Source organism: Amblyraja radiata, chromosome 6 (assembly GCF_010909765.2).
Source record: "Amblyraja radiata isolate CabotCenter1 chromosome 6, sAmbRad1.1.pri, whole genome shotgun sequence".
Classification (NCBI taxonomy): Eukaryota; Metazoa; Chordata; class Chondrichthyes; order Rajiformes; family Rajidae; genus Amblyraja; species Amblyraja radiata.
This window is the reverse complement of record NC_045961.1, coordinates 27,710,539-27,734,665: the sequence shown is the minus strand read 5'-3', so window position 1 is coordinate 27,734,665 and position 24,127 is coordinate 27,710,539. Positions and strand designations below refer to the sequence as shown.

Here is a 24,127-nt window from a genome sequence, read left to right as displayed (position 1 = left end):
GGTCCTAACAACCATCAAGCACCGACTTAGACAAATTTTATTTTTTTCTCTGCAAATTTCCATCTTGGTGACCTAATACTCACCTGGAAATGTTACCCTTCACATCCATGTCTAAGTCAGTAACATATATCAAAATGTAGCGACAGTCCCAACACCAATGCCAATGGAACATCTAAATCCACTATTCTCCCGTTGAAAAATAACTTTTACCACTAATCTCCATTTTCTACCTTCAAGCCAATTTTCAGTCATTGATTCTACCAGCCCTTGAATTCCATGGCCATCAATTCCACAAACAAACATATATTTTGGTCTTTATTAAAACCTCTGAAGACCCATGTACACCACAGTCCCAGCATTCTTTTAACAACCGCTTCTGTGGCTTCATTAAAAGCTCACTCACATTAATCCAACTCAATCTGTCCTTAACAAATCTACAATACAATACCGTTGTCATCTGAACCTCAAATGAAGTTCAAACGAAATTTGGTTTCTGCAGTCATACAACAAGAAAAGAACCAAGACACACAACCAACACAATTTACACAAACATCCATCACAGTGAATCTCCTCCTCACTGTGATGGAAAGTAAAGTCTTGTCTCTCCCCTGCTCTCCATTCTTCTCCCGATGTCAAAGCCCCCGGCAGCGATGGTAAGTCCCGCGACCATTAAGGCCGCGCCGTGCGATGCAAGGCCTCGCTCCGAGTCTTGATGTTGGAACCACCGGCGGGCGCTAGCAAGTCCCGCGGCCGTTAAAGCCATGCGGGGCGATGTAAGGCCCCGCTCCAGGTCATTTTCAAACCCGCAATTCGGGCGGGAGAAGTTGCGGGAGCTCCGAAAAGCGGTCTCCCACCAGGGACACGCGAGCTCCCGATGTCACCGTCCACGGGGCCTGCGGCTGGAGCTCCGATGTCGGGCCGCAGCAGCGTGTCACCACAGCTCCCCACACTCCGAAGCCGGCCAGCTGCACGATGGTAGGTCAGCAGGCTCCGCGACTGGAGACCCCAGGTCGTTCCGGTTGGAGGTCGGGTCCCCCGTACTGGGAAGAGATTTAAAAGTTTCCCCCCCCCCCCGCCCCCCCCCCCCCCCCCCCCCCCCACACATACACAGTTAAAAACAATTTTTAAAAAAACACTACAAACTACACTTAACGAGACAAAAAACATTTAAAAAGACAGACGGACTGCAGAGGCCGCTGCAACGTCGGTCGCGCCGCCAAAAAAAAAAAATCTAGATCAAACATCTCCAAATGTTATCTCTAATTGTTGTTTCTAAAAGAATGCCCACATTGTGGGTTAAACTGATTGGCCTGATGTTAGAGGCATGTGCTGTATTGACATTTATTTTTGAAAACCTGTGTTACATTTGCCTTGTTCCAGTCCTCTGGCACCTCTGTTGTTTACAGTGGCACTGGAAAATGATGCCAAGTTCTTCTGAAATCTCCATGCCCACCCACCTCAACAGCAGCCTAAGATGTATTCCATCTGGATGTGGCAAATTGTTTACTTTAAACCTAGCTAACCTTTCCAACATTTTATCAATTTTCACCCCATCCATTATTTCTAACACTTATCTTTCTACTTAGATTTTGGCTGCATGTTTAGCAAAGACGGATGTAGAGTACTCATTTCATATTCCAACCATGTTTTCTGCCTCTGCACAGGTTACCTTCTTTATCAATAGACAATCGACAATCGACAATCGGTGCAGGAGTAGGCCATTTGGCCCTTTGAGCCAGCAGCGCCGTTCACTGTGATCATGGCTGATCATTCACAATCAGTAACCCGTTCCTGCCTTCTCCCCATATCCCCCGACTCAGCCATCATTAAGAGCTCTATCTAACTCTCTCTTGAAAGCATCCGGAGAATTAACCTCCACTGCCTTCTGAGGCAGAGAATTCCACAGATTCGCAACCCTCTGTGTGAAAACGTTTATCCTCATCTCCATTCTAAATAGCTTGCCCCTTATTCTTAAAGTGTGGCCTCTGGTTCTGGACTCCCCCAACATCGGGAACATGTTTCCTGCCTCTAGCGTTTCCAAACCCTTAATAATCTTATATGTTTCAATAAAAACCTCTCATCCTTCTAAATTCCAGGGTATGCAAGCGCAGCCACTCCATTCCATCAACATATGACAGTCACGACATCCCGGGAATTAACTTTGTGAACCTACGTTGCACTCCCTCAATAGCAAGAATGTCCTTTCTCAAATTTGGGGACAAAAACTGCACACAATACTCCAGGTGTGGTCTCACTAGGGCTCTGTACAACTGCAGAAGGACCTCTCTGCTCCTATACTCAACTCCTCTTGTTATGAAGGCCACCATGCCATTCGCTTTCTTCAATGCCTGCTGTACCTGCATGCTTACTTTCAGTGACTGATGAACAAGGACCCCCAGATCTCATTGTACTTCCACTCTTCCCAACTTGACACCAATCAGATAATAATCTGCCTTCCTGTTTTTGCCATCAAAGTGGATAACCTCACATTTATCCACATTAAACTGCATCTACCATGCATCTGCCCAGTCACCCAAAATGTCCAAGTCACCCTGCATCCTCATTACATCCTCCTCACAGCAGCTTTGTGTCATCTGCAAATTTGCTAATGTTACTTTTAATCCCTTCATCTAAATCATTAATGTATATTGTAAATAGCTGCGGTCCCAGCACCGATTATCCTTAATCTTTACCACTTTTCCTCTTACTGCCTACCTACTAATTACTAGTCTACAGATTTATTTGTACCCCAGTATCTTCATCTCCTTCTCATACTATCTCTTTATTTCATATTTCCTTTCACTTCTGCACGTAGTTTATTAGATTCACCTGGCTCTTCCCAACTTCACTTGACCTACATCCTACATCACCCTTTATTATTTTATTATCTTCTTGCTCTGCTTTAGGTGGGGTGTCCTTACATATCCTCATTTCGAGTACGTATAGAGTGGATCGACTGGGCTTATATTTATTGGAGAATGAGAGGGGATCTTATAGAAACATATACAATTCTTAAAGGATTGGACAGGCAAGACAAATGTTCCCGATGTTGGGGGAGTCCAGAACCAGGGATCACAGTTTAAGAATAAGGGGTAGGCCACTTAGGACTGAGATGAGGAAAAAACATTTTCACCCAGAGAATTGTGAATCTTCACCAAGAAAAAACATTTTCACCCAGAGAATTCTCTGCCACAAAAGGCAGTGGAGGCCAATTCACTGGATGTATTAAAGAGTTATGTATAGGTCTTTGGGCTAACAGAATCAAGGGATTAGGGGAGAAAGAAGGAACGGGGTACTGATTTGATATGATCATATTGAATTGGCTCAAAGGGCCAAATGGCCTACTCATGCACCTATTTTCTATGTTTCTATGTAACCTGCCTTACTCGAAACAGCTGCAGTTTAAAAGTCACACATTGTTCCAGTCCTAGTCACCTTTCAATATTTAGTTCCATTTATCCTGTCAAGGGTTGTTTACCTCTCATTGAAGTGTGCTCTTTTCCATTGTCAAAGTTCTGCATTGATTTCCACTTTCTCCTCTCCATTATTAACCTAGACCTTGTGATTCTTATTATCATTGTCCCCTCAGTTTTCGCCCACTAATATGTGGTCTGCTTGACCCAACTCATTTATTACCTGGAACCAAATTTAACAATACCTCCTCAATCTTTTCACCCTTCTCATCCTGCTTAATTGTTTTAGTTTAGTTTAGAGGAACAGCGCAGAAACAGGCCCTTCAGCCCACACCGACCAGTGGTCCCTGCACATTAACACAAGCCTATACACACACTAGGGACAATTTACACTTATTCCAAGTATACAAACCCAAGCCAATTAACCTACAAACCTGTAGGTCTTTGGAATGTGGGAGGAAACCGAAGATCTGGGAGAAAACCCACGCGGTTACGGGGAGAACGTACAAACTCCATACGGACAGCACCCATTGTCGGGATTGAACCTGGGTCTCCGGCGCTGCAAATGCTGTAAGGCAGCAACTCTACCACTGCACCACCGTTGCTTCCCTTGTAATGAAAAGGGCTAAGCACTCCTGATTATTGAGCCCTTCAACATAGAAGAGACTGAAACAAATTATAGGTTTTGCTTTGGGCTGTCCTTGTGGTGGCATGAATTGTAATGGGCCCGTCCCACTTAGGCTATTTTTAGGCGACTGTCATAGTCATAGAAACATAGAAATTAAGTGCAGGAGTAGGCCATTCGGCCCTTCGAGCCTGCACCGCCATTCAATATGATCATGGCTGATCATTCAACTCAGTATCCCGTACCTGCCTTCTCTCCATACCCTCTGATCCCCTTAGCCACAAGAACCACATCTAACTCCCTCTTAAATATAGCCAATGAACTGGCCTCGACTACCCTCTGTGGCAGAGAGTTCCAGAGATTCACCACTTTCTGTGCGAAAAAAGTTCTTCTCATCTCGGTTATAAAGGATTTCCCCCTTATCATTAAGCTGTGACCCCTTGTCCTGGACTTCCCCAACATCGGGAGCAATTTTCCTGCATCTAGCCTGTCCAACCCCTTAAGAATTTTATAAGTTTCTATAAGATCCCCTCTCAATCTCCTAAATTCTAGAGAGTATAAACCAAGTCTATCCAGTCTTTCTTCATAAGACAGTCCTGACATCCCAGGAATCAGTCTGGTGAACCTTCTCTGCACTCCCTCTAGGGTTCTCTGCACTCCCTCTAGTCGTAGTAGGTCGCCGAAAAACCGGCGACTGGACACCCTTACGACATAAAATTTGAAATAGAATCATTACTTTAACAACAACAAAAATAACGAAGTCAGCACCGGCGACAACCTACGTCATCCTGGCAACAACCTATGACAGTACCTACATCAGGAGAAGTCAAGCTACGCTCATTGGCGTCAAGCCAACTGTCGCCAAAAAGGTTTGAACATTTCAACATCCAGGGGCGACCAGAAAGACGCCATAGTTCTTTGGGCGACTGAGGAGGCTACTCACGACAATACAGGCGACACCCCGGCAACCATGTGGCGACAGCCTAGTCGCCTGTAGTCGCCTCATTTGTATGGATTGTGAAACGGAACCAATGCCCATTTAGCAATTGGATAAAACTTGCCACCTCATAACAATCCTTTCATTTGGTAATGATGCTCAAATGGAAGAGAGGACAGATGCTGTACAAGGTTACCATTGCATGAATTTAATGCATATATTGTGAGCTTTAAGGGCCTGTCCCACCAGCATGCGATTGCAGGCGTCTAGCGCGACCAAATGTGGTCGCTTGAGGCATACGGCCACGCGGGGCCGGTCCCAATTCGAACCGTGGAGGCGCATGGAGTTGTGCGGGGCTGGTTCCGACATCATACTCACCAATCAGCTGGGCAGGAGGCGGGCCGACTGAATTTGGACGTCGCACGGCGTCGGGCGGTGATGTCATCACGCAACGGCACGCCGGGCGGTGACGTCATCGTGCAACACCACGCACTAGGCGTACGCCGTCAAGACGCTGCTTACAATGTCAAGACGCTGCGTACGACGTCAAGACGCTGCATATGGCCTCAATGCGCCTGCGGGCCGACAGGCCGTTGTCGTGCGGGATTTTCGGACAGTGCAAGATTTTTGGAGCCTCGCGCGATGTCGGGACCAGCCCCGCACAACTACACAAGCCTCCCTCAATCAAAGTGGGACCGGCCCCGCGAGGCCGTACGCCCTAAGCGACCACGTTTGGTCTTGCTAGACGCATGCTATCGCATGCTGGTGGGACAGGTCCTTTAAGTTGCCAGCACTAGAATCTAATCAGCTGATGGACATCCCCATTTACCCACATTGCATCTTTCTAGTGGGTGTGAGCACTATCTGTTTTAGCTGCTTGCAACACATTGTCTCATACAACCTATGTTCCATCTTTGCATGTGTGACTTGGGCACTCAATTGTCAACCTCGGCACCTACCACCTGATTCAGGAACAGTTCTTTCCCTGCTCTTATAAGCCAAGTGTGTACTTTGAATCTTCTAATGTATCTCATTGCGACCCTTGTATGTTTTTTTTATCTGCGCTTTCTCTGCAACTGCAACTATTCTTTGTTATAGTTAAGTAATAGCTTAATTATATTCAAGTATGGTATGATTGGAACAAACAGCTTGGAAACAGTTTTCATTGCATTTTGGCAACTGGTGATCTAGCACCTTTTTTAATATGGACAAAATTACCCCCCCCCAGTAAATGTGACGCCTAGGACAGATAAAGCAGCTGATCTCAACCTCATTGGTTAGGCAGTACCTTCCAGTCCCGTTGGACTCCTTTCAGAGGGCATGACCTGTTGTTCCAGCAAAATGGATAATCCAGAAAGGTTCTGGAACAAAGGGTGCCGGAAAATCAGTGGCAGACCAGTACGTGGCAATAATAAACCAATACATCCATAAAGCTCATACAATAACTCCATAAAACAAATGCTGCAAATTTTGTTTCTCTTTTCCATTATGAATGAGGATTTTTTCACATAGCACAAATATTGATAGGGCTAGTAATTACCAATTCTCACAGTTTCCAAGACATGGCAGTGAGTATGTCAGTAAACTGGTTCTCCTTCCCATTCCCACACAGACCTTTGTGTCCTCGGTCTCCTCGACTGTCAGAGTGAGACTACATGCAAATTGGATGAACAGCACCTCATATTTCGCTTGGGCAGCTTATAGCCTAGTGGTATGAATATTGATTTCTCTCACTTCAAGTAACCCCGGCATTCCCCCTCTCTCCATCTGTCCCCTACCCAAGTCGCACTAGCTTCTCGTTTTCACCATACAAACAGCTAACAATGGCCTGTTTCCTTCATCGTTACTTTTTTGCATATCTTTCATTCATTGCTCATTATCTCTCTACATCATCATCTATATCTCTCGTTTCCCTTATCCCTAACCAATCTGAAAAAGGGTCTCGACCCGAAACGTCATCCATTTCTTCTCTCCGGAGATGCTGCCTGTCCCACTGAGTTACTGCAGCTTTGTGTCTATCTTCGGTTTAATCCAGCATCTGCAGTTCCTTCCTACACATTTTGGCTGGTACCATGGAACAGTCTAAGGTAATACTGGCTGTTAGCTTTTCACTCAGTGGGGAATCTCCTGTCCTTACCATTATGCAACAATCTGAACTGGAAACACCACATCGGAGAAGAATCGGATCCAAAACCATGCCCACAAATCTTGGAACAGTGTGATCAAACCACTGGTTGAAATTTAAACAGGAAATGAGAACAAAGAATGAATGAACTCCTTTATTCTCTCGTTATATAATATAAAAATTGGAAAGAAGGCTGGTAGTCAGTTGTTCTTCATGGATGATTTTTATTCATTATTAAATAGATTTTTGAAAGGCAGTTTGGAAACAATGCCCTGGTTACTGAAGAATTACTTTCTTGAATTAATCCGTTACACCAATGAAATTCAGAAAGACAAAAGTAACTAACATTTGCATTATTGTTGGAAATGTTATAATTTTTGTAAAGGGCTTTTCTTTCCCCTTTTCGTTTCCTGGGCACAAGAAGGTGTGCACCAGTGGCTCAATTATCTTTCATTACTTTCTCGCTGTGCGGAAATACCCAGTCACTATTTTCTACTTCGCCAGATGGCAGATCAGAACCTGCAACTTGTAATTTGGGAAATAACGAACACAAAGCCACATCCTCCCACTCTATGGCATTTGTTAAAAGTGGAAAGCAGTAAACCATCGCATTATCTACCATTGACATATTAGCTGAATTAAAATGTGTTGAATTATTAATTCCATGAACAAAAGCCTGCGCTCACTAACAGTGGGGAGGTGCAGCGTTTTGGATCAGAGGCTCACAATGGCACATGGTGGAAAGATTTCAAGGGTAAGCCTCCTACAGGTTCCGGTGCATTTACTGCACAAGAGTGGTGCTGGAAACCTTTTGTGCAAAGAAGGTTAGGTGGAAAGGTTTCCACCCAGTCTGTGTTTAAGCTTTTTTTTTTTTTATTACATGATTTTCCTCACAACCCTGCCGCTTGGCTGCCTTCAGCTCACAGAAACACCACTGGCTGCATTTCAAAATGTCAGTGAGGGCCGGTGGTGAAACACCTCCGAGTTGCCTCAAGATGGACTCCCGCTCTGCCTGCGGTCAGCCTGCCACAGCGCAGCGAGGAACTGCAGCTGTCAGCATCAGCTGCTCAAGGCAGAAGTGATGAGCTCTTGAAATGGATATCTTCAAAATTCAAATATCAATGGAAAGAAATTTATTTTTAAAAAAGTGTTTTTTTTCCACTGCTATTATCCCGACTTATTTCCATTGCTTTTCACAAGGCCAGACCACCGGTAGATTTTCACGCTCAGCTAAATAATTATTTATATTCACTTCAAGGCCTCTTCAGTGGGGATTCCTGATGGAAACCTACTCGTGTGTTAGCTGAAATCCAGGATCTTGGGAGAGAGCTGGCTGTAGAGTCTGTGAAAAGCCTGCAGCACTTGTCCTATATCCACTCGCTCCTTGGCAGCCGGGCGTTTATTCCCACTGTCCACAGGATTAGTGCTCGGGGAAGGGGTGGCCAGTGCTTTTCACAATGAGCGGTGGTCGATCACACCCTTCCCCAGTCCTGACACTTTCCTCTTTTCATGCTGCTTGCAGCAAAGATGGATCTGCAGGGAAAATGGGAAGAACTTAACAGTAGGTGAGGATCAGCCACCAGAGATATAGGACAGGATATTTGGTGTTTGTACTTAAAGTCTCACAGGGATGCTGGAGTAGCAGTGTCCAAGCAGAGTTAATGGTCAGTAATGTGTTATTGTGACAATTTGTTTTGATATGGGGATAGTGTTAATGAGGAAAAGAGAAACAGCAAAGGAATACGTACAAAATGACTTGAAGAACCAAGTAACAATACCATTTGGTACCTAAGCTGCCAATTGTTTTGTAAATGTAAGGGGGAAGACATTTCTGGTAGAAAATGGGAACATACAAGACGTACATCATGAGGTTCACTGATAATTCCACGCTGTCTGTTATAACGTCGGCTAGGTTTATAGTCAGGCATTTCGAGAGCAGAAAGGGCAGCATGGTGATACAGCGGTAGAGGTGCTGCCTTAAAGCACATGCAGCACCGGAGACCCAGGTTCGATCCCGACTACGGGTGCTGTCTGGACGGAGTTCGTAAGTTCTCCACGTGACCGCGTGGGTTTTCTCCAAGATCTTTGGTTTCCTCCCACACTCCAAAGATGTACAGGTATCTAGGTAAATTGGTTTGGTATAAGTGCAAATTGTCCCTAGTGTGTGTAGGATAGGGTTAATGTGCGGGGATCGCTGGTCAATGTGGGCCGAAGGGCCTGTTTCCGCGCTGTGTCTCTATTATAATAAGGCAACACCTTGGCTCACTCATCCTTTCCTACCCAAACCACCCCCTCCACACATATTTTCCCCTACCCTCGCTCTTCCTTGTGCCCAAATGGACATGCACCCATTTCTCTCCTTTTCTCCTTCACCCATTTTCCATCCTCTGGGTTCACTATTTGTACCCCTTCTATCCTTATCCCACATCTTTTGCCTTTTATCTCCGGTCTTTGACCAACCATCTGCCTCTCAAAAATCCCCCTCACCTGAATGCACCTATTCCACTTCTCGTTTCCCTCCCCTCCACAATCTGCCTGAAGAAGGGTCCCAACTCGAAACATCACATGCATTTCTCAAACATTGTTAATAGAATTTGAAAATAAAGCAATGTAATTCCATTGGTCATCATCAAATTGAGAAGCAGCCAAAGATTTTGGCACTTTAGAAGATCAGGGGTCAGGTGCTGAAGCTCTTCGATACGACTCCAACTCTGAGCTAACAGAGGAAAACAATCCAAAGTACAATCAGGGAACTGTTTAATTACACTAGGAAACACTATTCAAAATGCAGTCCTTGCACGCTCTGCAGATGGAATAAAGTTAGTCATTAATGCTTTTTAAAGGGTAGATTTTGCCAATAGAAAAATCTATGGCAGAGTTGGATCAAGAATGGATAGAGATCATGTAATTGAGGCCTTGGTGAAAATCAAATGGGACAGAGCAAAGGGTCCTGAAGGAAATAAATTATATTTGAATTCATCTTTAGGACTGTGCAGAAATGGTTGCAGCCTCGTCGAACTCAAGTGACCATTATTCTGGGGTTATGACGGGAAGTTTAGAGCATTAGGATATGGGAATCGGCAAGCCTTTAAAAGATTGTACGTGGAACAAATGAGTGGATTTCCTGCTTGGAATTGAACATTCCTTCACGCCAAAAGGAAACTTGAGGTGACCAGAGCTACTTACTGTTTTTGCACCTTGGTTAAGAATTCTTGCAAAAGCACTGAACCATTTTTAGTTGTTAAATCCTTTAGGAAGGCATGATTCAATTAAGTATTACCTGGCTTTCTTTTTAGTCGAGGACCCCGAGAGATTCACAAACTGATAAAGAGGCAGAAAATACTGGTATTTAACACCCTAATGGCAATGCTGCTCCCATGTTCGAAAAAAAAAGGCAACAGTTCATCCAAAATCTTTTGTATTGAGTAAGAGATGAGTCAAAAGTGTTTAATTTTTATCTGCACCAAGAACGCAACAATTAAATTCTTACTCACTGCAGCTTTACAGGCTTATTAATGTAAAAATCCAACAAATAAATATATAATCAACAATACAATAAATTAACAATCACTACACAATTGGACAATTGTCCACTATGTTGTGCTTATCGCATGTTAAAATGTGTTCAAACATATTAATCGTTGAATCTACCGACACACACATCTTTGGGATGAGGGAGGAAACCCAACAGCAAGAACAAGTGAACTCGACAGACACAGACAGCACCCGAGGTAAGGATTGAACCCATGTCTCTTGCATTGTGAGGCAGTGACTCTAGCAGCTGCACCACATGCACCTGCATGGCAAATATTTGCACAAGATACCAGGATCAGCACCATTTATACATAACAATGCACCTCAAATCAAAATATTGAAAACGTAATTATTAACATCAAACATTACAATATTTGCAAAATAAAAATCTTAGTTTTCAGACAGAAGGAATTTTTGTCAGAAGGAAGAGACTTCCAAATTAAACTGAAATGTGAAGCATCTGCTTCAAAGCTTTATTTTACCTTAGCATGCATATACTGTAAATGACTATAATTATCAATGTTAAAGTATCGCTTGTATGCAACAGGTTTAACACAAAAAGTTTTCCTTAAAACCCACACAAAATAATTCACTCCACCATAGTCAGAAGACAAGATTTATTGACACAAAATTCATTTTCATTTTTGCACTATAAGAACAGCCCTAGAAGTTTTGGAATCACATTACAGAAACTGGTTTGTGAATGTAATGTCTGGCTGGTGGAATGAAAACCTGCCATATTTTGTTACTTTAGAGTTTGCAACAGAGCTTTATTAGCACTGCCAGCCACTTTCTGCACCTGGAAAGCACTGGCCCACCAAAAACATGGAACTGGCAGTAAAACCAGAATTATTTCAACAAATGTGCAGTCTCCCAACTTCACTAAAGCAGCTGCCAGAGAATGCAGAGAATGTGCTTGCACATGGCCAGCAGCTTTCTCGAAACATCCTATCGTGAATGTGTTTTAACAGTTTACAAATTAAAAATCCACATATTAAGGTTACTAAAGAACAGGAACTAATATGGAAATCCCAACCTTTATCTTTATACATTTTTTTCTGAGTTGTTCAATGTGGTTTTAACTTAAATCTCCAAATCTGCCAAATACTAATGTAGATGAATGGTTGTTCGAAAACTACCCACAAGTACATTTTTTCCATTCTTAGCGTGGAACATTTTACATATGTCACCTCAGCTAGTTGTTCCTTTGCGAAATGGGTTGCAGAATCACAGAATCACAGAAAATGTATAACCCAGAAGGAGACAATTTGGCCCTTTGGGTCCCTGCCAGTCATTGAAGATCCATATTCAAACTTCCACAACTGGGTCCGTATGGATCTTCAGGTACACATCCATGGACTTTAATAACCTCTACCACAATGAATTTCAGATACATGCCACCACTTTGAGAAAAACAGTCCCCCCCCTCCCCCCCCCCCCCCCCCATCTAATCCTACTAATAATGCAATTTATTTTCCTCCTTCTACGGTGGAAAATTTGTCCCACTTTTGCCCTCTTCCTTTGCCCACAGACGTGCATCTGATCTTTTTTTCTAACTAACATTTGCCAATCATGGTAGCATCCTCCTTTGCACTCCAATGCCATCATATCTTTCCTGTATATTTGTGACTGAATTTCATCAATCTGTTACTGATGTTGTATATAGTTCTGGCATAACCTTCCTGCTCTAGCTAATAAAATAAAGCATTCTGTGTGCCTTTTTAATCACATTATTATGTTATACCATGACCTTGAAGAATCTGTGATATACACTTCAATGATTTATCCATACCTCTCAGTATGAACCCATTTCCTGTAGACGGTGCACCATCTCATATTTCTCTGGGTTGAATGCCACTTGTCACTTCTCAGTCCAACTGACTGTATGATCCTGCGATTTAATAATTTAGAGTCATAGACACAGAGTCATAAAGTCATACAGCATAGAAACAGGCCCTTCAGCCTAACTTGCCCGTGCCAACCAAAGTGCCCCATCTGCACTCATCCCATCTGCTTGTGTTTGGCCCAGATCCCTCTAAACATTTCCTATCCATGCACCCTTCCAAATGTCATTTTCATGTTGTTATAGTACCTGCCTCAACAACTTCCTCAGGCAACTTTTCCATAGTGTGTGAAAAAGTTGCCATTCGGATTATTTTTAAAACTTTCCCCTATCAACTTAAACCTACATCCTCTGGTTCTGGATTCCCAACTCTCGGTAAAAGACTGCATTTACCCTATCTTTTCCATTCATGATCTTATACACTATAAGATCACCCCTCAGACTCCTGCATTCCAGAGGATAAAGTCCTAGCCTGCCCATCCTCTTCCTATAGCTCAGGCCCTCAAATCCTGGCAACATCCTTGTAAAGTCGTGTCTAGTATTTCTTCTTCATTTTAATCACATGGTTAATTTTCACATCTGTTAATTTCTTTAAGTTCAAGTTCAAGTGAGTTTATTGTCATGTGTCCCTGTATAGGACAATTAAATTCTTGCTTTGCTTAAGCACACAGAACATAGTAGGCATTTACTACAAAACGGATAAGTGTGTCCATATACCATAATATAAATATATACACACATGAATAAATACTGATAAAGTGCAAATAACAGAAAATTGATTCATAATAATCAGAGTTTTGTCCGAGCCAGGTTTAATAGCCTGATGGCTGTGGGGAAGTAGCTATTCCTGAACCTGGTTGTTGCAGTCTTCAGGCTCCTGTACCTTCTACCTGAAGGTAGCAGGGAGATGAGTGTGTGGCCAGGATGGTGTGGGTCTTTGATGATACTGCCAGCCTTTTTGAGGCAGCGACTTTATCATATCCTTACATTTCAGTCTAAATAATTTTTATAGATTACAAACTGAAATCTCTAGAACCTCTCCGGTAATAGTCTTCCATTCATAAATATGCCCATCAACCACAACTCTAAGGGACTTGCCACAGAGAGATTTCAGAGGGGGTAAATGTATCGATTACAACCAACACACTGTCCTTACTCTGTAGAAGAAGGGTTTCGGCCCAAAACATTGCCTTTTTCCTTCACTCCATAGATGCTGCTGCACCCGCTGAGTTTCTCCAGATTTTTTGTGTCCCTACACTGTCCTTACTGATCCCCCGTTACTTTGTCAAAATATTCAGTCATTAAACAGGTATGGTCTGACTGTCCTTACTTAATTTGCATCTTGCTAATGATGGTGCATGCTGTCTCTTAGAATGAAAGTCAATAATCTGAATAAAATTTAAATGAAACCAACTACTTGGGTTGTCCCTACCCCTCTTTTTAAACAGTGGCACAAAGTTAGCAATCCTCCAAAACCACTTGGACAGCCATGATGGATTGATGTATAATTATTACAACTTCTGCAATTTCCCCCTTTTAATAGCCTGGGATATATTTCATCTACGCATGTTGATTCATCCACTTTCAAAGATTTTAAACCACTTAAAAAGTGGTTTGTTTATACCATCCAATATTTATACCATCCAATATTTCACACTCATTTTCTTGAATTAAAACTGGCTTTATTCCCTACTTTGATGATAGTTGCCAAGTATTCATTAAAAACTTTACCCACTATCTCACACGTTAATTTTTTGTCACCAATTGGTCCTTTCCTGCATTTGACCCATATCCCTCTAAACCAGTCCTATCCATATACCTGTCTAAATGTTTCTTAAACATTAGGATAGTACTAGTTTCAACTACCTCATCCTGCAGCTCATTCCATACACCTACCACCCTTTGCATGAAAATGTTACATCTGAGGTTCCTATTAAAGTTTCCCTCCCTCACCTTAAACCTATGTCCTCTGGTTTTTGATTCTCTTACTCGGGGCAAGAGGCGCTGTGCGTTTACCCGATCTATTCCTCACATGATTTTGTACACCTCAAAGATCACCCCTCATCCCCCTGTACTCCAAGGAATAGCGTCCCAGACTGCTCAACCATATAGCTCAGGCTCTCAAGTCCTGGCAGTATGCTTGTAATCCTCTCTGCTCCCTTTCTAGCATGACACCATCTTTTCTATAATATGGTGCCCAAACTAAATGCTGCCTTACAAAAATGTTATACAACTGCAACATAACCTCCCAACTTCTATACACAATGCTGTGACAGATGAAGGCCAATGCACCAAAAGCCTTTGTAACCACCCTATCTATCTGTAATGCCACTTTCAATTAACTATGTACCTGTATTCCTAGATCCCTCTGTACTACAACACTCCCCAGAGCCCTACCATTCACTATGTAGGTGCTGCCCATGTTAGTACTCCCAAAAAGTGCAACACTTCACATTTCTCTGCATTAAATTCCATCAACCATTCCTCAGCCCACCTGTCAAAGCAATCAGGATCTGCTGCAATTTTTGACAACCATCTTCACTATCTATAATACCACCCTCTTTTGTGTCATCTGCAAACTTGCTAATCATGCCATGTATGTTCTCATCCAAATCATTGATATAGATGACAAATAGCAACGGGCCCAGCACCAAACCCGAATTTGGTGTCAGAGTTGGTGTCACATCCCTGCGTGCTTGAAGTCAACTTTGAAGTATCGTCTCCCCCAACAGCTCCCAAGAGTGTGTACCTGTTTCAAAGAGGTACAACCACCAAGGGTCACCTGCACTCCACATTTAATTCTCTTCCTCACAGTCACCCACCTTCTCCTGGACCTTCAGTGCAACCAAGACACTCTCATTTATCCAGATAGTCCTGAGATCATCCAGCTACTGCTCCAGTTCCCTAACTCAGTAATCAAGGACTTACACCTGGACACAATTCCCACAGGTGTAGTCATCAGTTTCCCTGATTTCCCACACCCTGTAATGGACACACTGCAACAACTTGCCTGCCATTACCACTGCGGCCAAATCAATAATTAAATAACAAGACTCACTCACAGAGCTGATTGAACCTTATACTCCTATCTACTGCTGATAGCCATCTTGCCTCAGCCTATTCACCAAAGACTCACACTTTATCTCTCCACAGCACTTCACAACCTCACTCCCAATAAGCTTCTCTACATTACCTCAACTTATTTTAATTTACGACTCAATTAACTAATTTGATGCTGCAACCAGTCCAATGGTTACCCTTAAAATGCCTTTATTTGCTTTAAATTGGCCTGCCTCTTACCTTTTGTTTAAGAAGGAACTGCAGATGCTGGAAAATCGAAGGTACACAAAAATGCTGGAGAAACTCAGTGGGTGCAGCAGCATCTATGGAGCGAAGTCTGGAGAAGGGTTTCGGCCCGAAACATTGACTATTTCCTTCGCTCCATAGATGCTGCTGCACACGCTGAGTTTCTCCAGCATTTTTGTGTACCTGCCTCTTACCTTTACTGGTTCACCTGGACTGTTGCATTCTGTTCAACTCCTCCTGCCAAACTGTATGTTTTACTTGTTTCAGGTAATAATCCAATTATTTTGAAAGCCATGATTGAACTATACCCACTTTAATTGCAGAGATTACATTCCAGGTCATATCTTGTCCTGAGGATTGGAGGGCAGAACCTATGGTCACACTGTTTATGTAAGGAAAGGAATTACTTGCCTGTTAGGCTGACATCAATGGAAGGGAAAATGCTCGAATCCACAATGAAGGAAAAAGTACAAGAATAGCTTGAAAAGAGTAGCTGAATTGAGCACAGCCAACACAGATTAATGAAAGAAAATCATGTTTGACTTGAGGGAAAATTTCCTACAAGGCTCTTCCAATGAGTCAATACGGGTAGAGCTTAAAAACAAGGGGAAATCATTCTGCCGGGGTTATATCACGTGCCTGCCAACAATCAGTGGGAAATAATGGTGTAAGTTTAGTTGACAGAGCTGTGTTGGAGAAATGGGTTATAGTAACAAGGGATTCTAAATGGGGTCATTTTTGTGTGAAAAGCATAGGTGGGGTGCAATTTTTCCAAATGCTTCCAAGGCAGTTTTTTGAGTCGGTATGCAGATAGTCTAACAATACAATGGAAAGTACTGGATCAAATCTGAGGGAATTAAATAAGGCAAGCAGTTGAAGTGTCTGAGATTGAGGTATTTTGGGGATGATAATCATAACTCTTGAAGTTTCAAGGCAACTAAGTTAATGAAGTAAGGGTGGTATAGAAGAAAAGAAAAACTATGGAAAGGCCACAACTGAAGTTGTGTGTGCAGTTCTAGTCAGCACACTACAGTATAGGAAAGATATAGTTGGTGCAAAGGAGAGAATATTTCCATTATGAAGATAGATTGGATAGGTGTGGGTTTGTTGTCCTTGGAGTGACGGAAGGTGAAGAGTTACCTTATAGAGCTGAGCAGAATTGTGAGTGACATTGTGACACTGATAGGGTAGATGGAAGGACAACTTTTCCCCATGACGGAGATGATTAAACTAAAGGGCATAGATTTAAGGTGTGGAATAAAACCCAATGGATCAACAGCTGATTATTATGGCACTTGATGGGCTGAAGGACCTGTTTCTATGCTGTATGATCCAACGACTTCATGCCTGACCAGAGGAGAAGATTCTTCATCTTGAATTGTGAACCTTTGGAACTCTCTACCCCTGTGACATTTGGTCATTGTGTTAATTGAAAACAAGATCAATAGACTTCTGGACATTAAGAGAATCACGTTTTGGGGGGATGGTGCAGGAAAATGGTGAAGAGTGAGAAGATCGGCAGCATTCTGATGAACAGTGGAGTACAATCAAAGGGGCATTTAGCTCCTATCTATGTTCTTGTGTAAAGGTTTTTGCTTTGGTTCTTTTACCAGTCACTTTCAGTTTGTGTCCCCTGATTTTCATTCTTCCACCAATTGACGGTTTCTCTTTGTATAGGTCATTCATGATTTTGAACACTTTTCTCAATCTTCTCTGCTCAAAGAAGAACAATCACGACTTATCCAGTGGAACCTCATCTCTGGCACCATCTTTTCCATAACTTGTCTAAAAATTCACATTATTCCTATTGAATTTGTGCGCAGAAATGATGAAATGCATTGTTTATGAATGACCCAGTATTTTATAAAGCTTCAACTTGCTTTTGTTCTCTACGTGTGGGGGAAAAAATCCAGGATCCATGTGCTGTAGCGACCACTGCGCCAACTGTGCTATTTTCCAATATATTTACCCCAGATGTCTCGATTCTTTGTGTGTGTGTGTTCTATAGTCACCTCATTTATCCTATCAAAATGCATCAAAACTTTGAACATGGCTACATTAGTTTATGGCAACTTGTATGCTTCCTTCTGATGTCTATCAACAACCTTTCCACTGGTTTCCACACTTCCAATTTTGAAACTTGAACAGATTTTTTTAATTGTGCTCCATATGACTAAATCTAAATCTTTCTTTTAGTTTAAGTGTTAGAGATACAGCGCGGAAACAGGCCCTTCAGCTCACTGAGTTTGTGCTGACTAGTGATCCCCGTACACTAACACTATCATTCACACTAGGGACAATTTGCAATCTTTTCCGGTCAATTAACCTACAAACCTGTACGTCTTTGGAGTGTGAGAGGAAACCGGGGCACCCGGGGAAAACCCACGCGGTCACGGGGAGAACGTACAAGCACTGTACAGATAGCTCCCATAGTCGCTAATGAACAGGTCTCTGATGATATAAGGCCACAACTCTAAACCACTGCGCTACCAGTCATTAATATATAAAAAAAGATCCCAATATTGAACGATGAACAACACCACTTCCTACAGTTTGAAAAGCAATTATTCACTCATTCCCTCTGCTGCATAAGCTGATCTCATAATGATCCTATCTATTTCCCACATTGTCATGTAGCACAGGTAGCTGACTGATCAGCCATTAACATATTGGAACACTTAATCAGGTTAGTTAAACTATATTTGACTTTAATACATCTATGCTGGCTTTCCTTTAGTTTTCTACCCTCAAACATTTTTCCTGAATAATCATTTCTAGAAATTTGCCTGGCAAGGTTGATGATCGGGTTTATCCTCTCTCCTTTTGATGAGCAAGTACTGGCACCATTCCCCACATTGAAGGAGAATTTGAATACTGTAGACAATACCTCTACAATTTCCATCTTTCTCACAAATTGAACCTCAAGATTGGGGAATCTACATTCGTCGTATTTAGTTGCCAATCGGTCTAGTGGCTATAACTGACATTTATCATGTCGGTACCTGATCATTATAACATTGCCCGTTTGAGGGAGACAGCCGTGTGCAAATTAGTTGTTGTGTTTTTCATATTGGTACAGTTTGCGTGAATGAGAATACTTCACCCCCCTCCTCCCTGACCACCCACCACCCCCTACCAGACATCGCCTCGGCCTCCGTCCACTCACCTGCCTTCCTCTGACCCCAACCCCCATCCTTGCCGTGTGCTCACCATCCCTTCCGACTTCCCCCTCTCAGATTCCGAATGGTCTGTCCTCAGCAGAGGCCTCATCTTTGTTCCCCTCCGTCTCCATCTCAATGAGTTCCGCGTCCGCCACGATGTGGAGCGCTTCTTCCGTCACCTCCGCATCAAACCGTTTTCCATGGGAAGGAGTCAGTGATGATCCCTTCTCCCGTCTCCAATGACCTCCTCCTCTTAGACTCCCCCTCATGGCCATCTACCGGCTGTAGACCTTTTTATTTTAAACTGCCAGCGGGACATCAACCGTCTCCACTCTCCACTCCCCTGTCTCACTCTAACCTCTCCCCCCCCGAACATACAGCCCTCCACTCACTCTGCAACAACCCAGACTGGGTGATCAAACCTGCCGACAAGGGAGATGCAGTGGTAGACCGGCGCGCTGATCGCTACAAGTCTGAGGCCACGCGCCAACTCTCAGACACCTCCTCCTACTTATCCTTGGACCATGACCCCTCAGACGAGCACCAGGCCACTATCTCTAACACTATCACTGGCTTCATCACTTCCGGCTCCCTGCCCTCCCAAGCCTCCAACCTCATCGTTCCCCAGCCTCGCACGGCCCGATTTTACCTTCTCCCCAAAATCCACAAACCTGACTGTCCTGGCAGACCCATTGTTTCTGCCTGTCCGTGTCCCACCGACTTATTTCCACATACCTCGACTCCATCCTGGTTAAATCCCTACCTGCCTATGTTCAAGATACCTCACACACTTTGTCTACTCCATGACTTCCATTTTCCAGGCCCCCATTCCCTCATCTTCACCATGGATGTCCAGTTACTCTACACCTCCATCCCCCATCAGGAAGGTCTCAAAGCCCTCCGTTTCTTCCTCGACCGCAGAACCAACCAATCCCCGTCTACAGATACTCTCCTCCACCTAGCGGAGCTGGTCCTTACTCTTAACAACTTTTCGTTTGACTCCTCCCATTTCCTCCAAATCCAAGGTGTTGCAATGGGCAAGTGCCTGGGCCCCAGCTATGCCTGCCTCTTTGTAGGGTATAATAATAATAATACATTTTATTTAATGGGCGCCTTTCAGACATCTCAAGGACACCTTACATAGATAATCGGAATAAAAACATATAATCGGAATAAAATAAGTAATAAAGACATCACAGAGACACAAATTAAAAACATAATTCAATCCAAAAACAGAAAATCAAAAACACAGTGTGAAGAGAGAGCAGCGGCAGCCAAAGCACGCCAGCGTCCACTCTCTCTTCACGGCAGCCATCTTCGACATAGACTTACAGGATTACAATTAGACAAAAAAAAATCATCCCCCCACAATGAACACCACTGTGGAGGAAGGCACAATGTCCAGTCCCCACCCCAAGTTCACCCCAAAGTCAGGCCTATTGAGGCCACCGCAATTGCCTCTACGGAGGCCCGATGTCCCTGGCCGTTCTCACCGGGTGGTCTTGCCCCGGCGTCGGGAGAGTCCTCTCGGCGGCTGGGCCACCTGGAACGGCCGCTTCCTGGTTGGAGACCGCGGCTACCGAAGCCGACAAGGCCGCGCCGGTTAGGAGCTCCCAGGCTCCCGATGATAAAGTCGGCGCCGCCTCTCCGCACTGCCGCCTCTCCGCACCGCCGCCTCTCCGCACTGCCGCCTCTCCGCTCCACAGACCCGCAGCCCGGAGATGTTGCTCTCGGCAGTCCAGCTCACCAGAGCTCCAGCGCGTCGCTCCAGCGCGGCGACCCAGGCAAGGCATCGCCCGCTCCACTCCGCTCCGCGATAGCGCTCCAGCGCTGTGCCGCCACCGAGGCTGAGGTGCTGGGCGGTCCCCGCCAGGAAACGGCGCTCCAAGCCCGCTGGTAGGCCACGAGGACGGGTCGACGGGCAGCCTGGAGAAAAGGCTGCCACACCGACCAGGTAGGGACCTAGAAATAAAGTTGACACCTACCCCCCACATTAAAAAGTCCATATCCCCTACAAACAAAAAACAGGACTCATTAAAAACTATAAAAAAACGAATTAAAACGGACGGCTGCTGGCTAGCAGCCGTTCACCAAGATGGCTCCTCCCCTCTGTTGACACGTTCGACACGTTGTTCGAATCCTTGTTCAACACGTACCATGGCCCTATTTCCGAACTCTACCTCCGCTACATAGATGATTGCATTGGTGCTACCTCCTGCACTTATACAGAACTCACTGACTTCATCCATTTCACCACTAACTTCCATCCGGCACTCAAATACACCTGGACCATTTCCGACATATCTCTACCATTTCTAGACCTCACTATCTCCATTGCAGGTGACAGACTACTGACCGGCATCTACTATAAACCTACTGACTCCCATGGCTATCTGGACTACACTTCTTTCCACCCTGCTTCCTGTAGGAACTCCATCCCCTACTCCCAACTCCTCCGTCTGCGCTACATCTGCACCCAGGATGAGATGTTCCACACCAGGGCATCGGAGATGTCCTCATTCTTCAGGGAACGGAAGTTCCCCATACTATAGATGAGGCTCTCACCAGGGTCTCTTCCATACCCTGTAACTCTGCTCTCACTCCCCATCCCCCACTCGTAACAAGGGCAGAGCCCCCAGTCACATACAACAAATAATCCTCTGACATTTTAGCCACCTCCAACGGGATCCCACCACTGGCCACATCTTCCCATCTCCTCCCCTTTCGGCTTTCCACAGAAACCGCTCCTTCCGTAACTCCCTGGTCAAGTCGTCCCTTCCCACCCAAACCACCCCCTCTCCTGGCACTTTCCCTTGCAACCGCAAGAAATGCTACACTTGCCGCTTTACCTCCCCCCTTGACTCCATCCAAGGACCCAAGCAGTCTTTCCAGGTGCGGCAGAGGTTCACCTGCACCTCCTCCAACCTCATCTATTGCATCCGCTGCTCTAGGTGTCAGCTGCTCTACATCGGTGAGACCAAGCGTCGGCTTGGGGCTCGCTTCGCCCAACACCTCCGATTGGTTCGCAATAACCAATCTGATCTCACAGTGGCTCAGCACTTCAAATCTGCCTCCCATTCCGAATCCAACCTTTCTGTCCTGGGCCTCCTCCATGGCCAGAGTGAGGCCCACCTTACATTGGAGGAGCAGCACCTCTTATATCGCTTGGGTAGTTTACACCTCAGCGTATTAACATTGACTTCTCCAATTTCATGTAGTCCCTGGTTTCTCCTTCTTTCCCTTCCCCTTCCCAGCTCTCCTACAGCCGACTGTGTCTGCCTCTTCCTTTCTTCTTCCCACCCCCCCCCCCCCCACACACACTCACATCAGTCTGAAGAAAGGTCTCGACCCAAAACGTCACCTATTTCCTTCCCTCCATAGATGCTGCCTCACCCACTGAGTTTCTCCAGCATTTTTGTCTACCTTCGATTTTCCAGCATATGCAGTTCCTTCTTAAAAACTTCAGTCAAGGTACTTTGTTGGCTGTAGAGTTGTTTGACTCTTATTGAACAGGACATGAAAGACATTATAAAGTTGTAAGCCTTTCACTCTTTCTTTACGGGTATGAAGGCTTAAATTAACTAAATATCTCTGCTGAATTTACTTCCAAAGTACTATTGTAAAATGTGCAGGAACTTTATGCTCCTTTTGAATAGATAACCAGAGATATACCGTTTTATTGACAGAATGGCACATTTCCAACCACAACTAGATATCCATGTTTAGTAGTTATTGTGACATTTGCACTTGAATAATGGCTAGTTCCATTAGCCTTGCTCTTATTGTTTTGATAAAGAAATTGGACTGCCAAGAGCTTTGGAACCGGCTTTTATTTTTGGCCGAAGATAGACACAAAATGCTGGAGTAACTCAGCAGGTCAGGCAGCATCTCGGGAGAAAAGTAGTAGGTGACGTATTGGGTCGAGACCCTTCTTCAGGAGACTGTATTTTTGGCTGATTTGCAACCAGAGGGAATTATCTTAAAACAATTCCTGACACAGTTAATCATCGTATCCAAGAATTTACAGCATCCTTCGCACTTCTTCTTCTTCTTGCGTATGGCGTGCACAGCCTAAAGTTGTAGGACAACTTGTTCTATTTGATTGTGCACGCCGGGTTGATTGCATTCGTCGAAACAGGGCGGACCACGTGAAGGTTGCAATCTTCCACCCCATCCTTCTCACTCAAATCACAGAAGAGCACCAAATTTTTATCCTGCCTCCCAAACCAGATATGCTGCAATCACTCTGGATAAGGTTTCTAATTGGTTCCTAATCATGGGTAGTTTGAGTTATAAGCTGATATAAAATGGTTTAATGTGTAGGAAAGAACTGCAGATGCTGGTTTAAATCAAAGGTAGACACAATATGCTGGAGTAACTCAGCGGGGCAGGCAGCATCTCTGGAGAGAAGGAATGGGTGACCTTTCAAGTCGAGAGTCTGAAGAAGGGGCTTGACCCGAAACGTCACCCATAAAATAGTTTAAACTTAGAAGCTGCACTTTCTGATTTTGAAGATGTTAAGAGGTGATCTGATGAAGATTCTTAAAATAGTAAAGGGGATTAAAAATAAATTAATCTTCCTGCTTATGGGGGACTTGGGGAAATGGGAACTAAACCAGAGAGAGGGAAATCGATGGGAAAATAAACAAAGTGCTGGGTATCACAATTTGTCATAGCTTTATTTCAAGAGATTATCTCAAAAATATCACAAAGGTCATTGTTGTGTGTGATCCAGGACATACTATGCCAGGAGGTTTACCTGCTGTTCCCAGTAGCAGAAGACAACCCCCTCTAACTACTGAAATATTTTCAGTTCAGAATATATATTTATATTATTGTTAATAATAGTTATTGTTAACTCAATATAGTTAAGTCTACACCTGCCTAATAAAATGGACTCATTGCTTATCCTCAGCACGGCACTCTAACATGCACTAATCTACAATACACTTTAACCCATGTTATGACATTTGGCTCCCTCTACCTAAATAAAATCCATCATTTTTATTCTTCCTGATGCATTACATTTTTTTTTGTATTATCCTTGTTTTTCCTTGTTGAGTATTACTATTGTTCCTAGAAAGGGGGGGGGAGAAGGAGGAATAATATACTGTGTCAACATATGTGGTGCAAAGGAAAGCCTTCAAAATGTAGGCAGAATAAAGGGCCTGTCCCACGAGCAT

The 24,127-nt window shown here is 44.0% G+C and overlaps 1 long non-coding RNA gene across 1 annotated transcript; it reads right to left on the bottom strand.

The window, feature by feature from the left end:
• Positions 1 to 401: 401 nt before the first annotated feature.
• On the bottom strand, positions 402 to 6,252 carry LOC116973979. The gene is made up of 3 exons (XR_004412230.1): positions 6,194 to 6,252; positions 5,951 to 5,954; positions 402 to 413 (listed from the first exon to the last, which is right to left on the bottom strand). It is a non-coding gene; the product is annotated as an uncharacterized LOC116973979 (long non-coding RNA).
• Between the last annotated feature and the right edge of the window lie 17,875 nt (positions 6,253 to 24,127).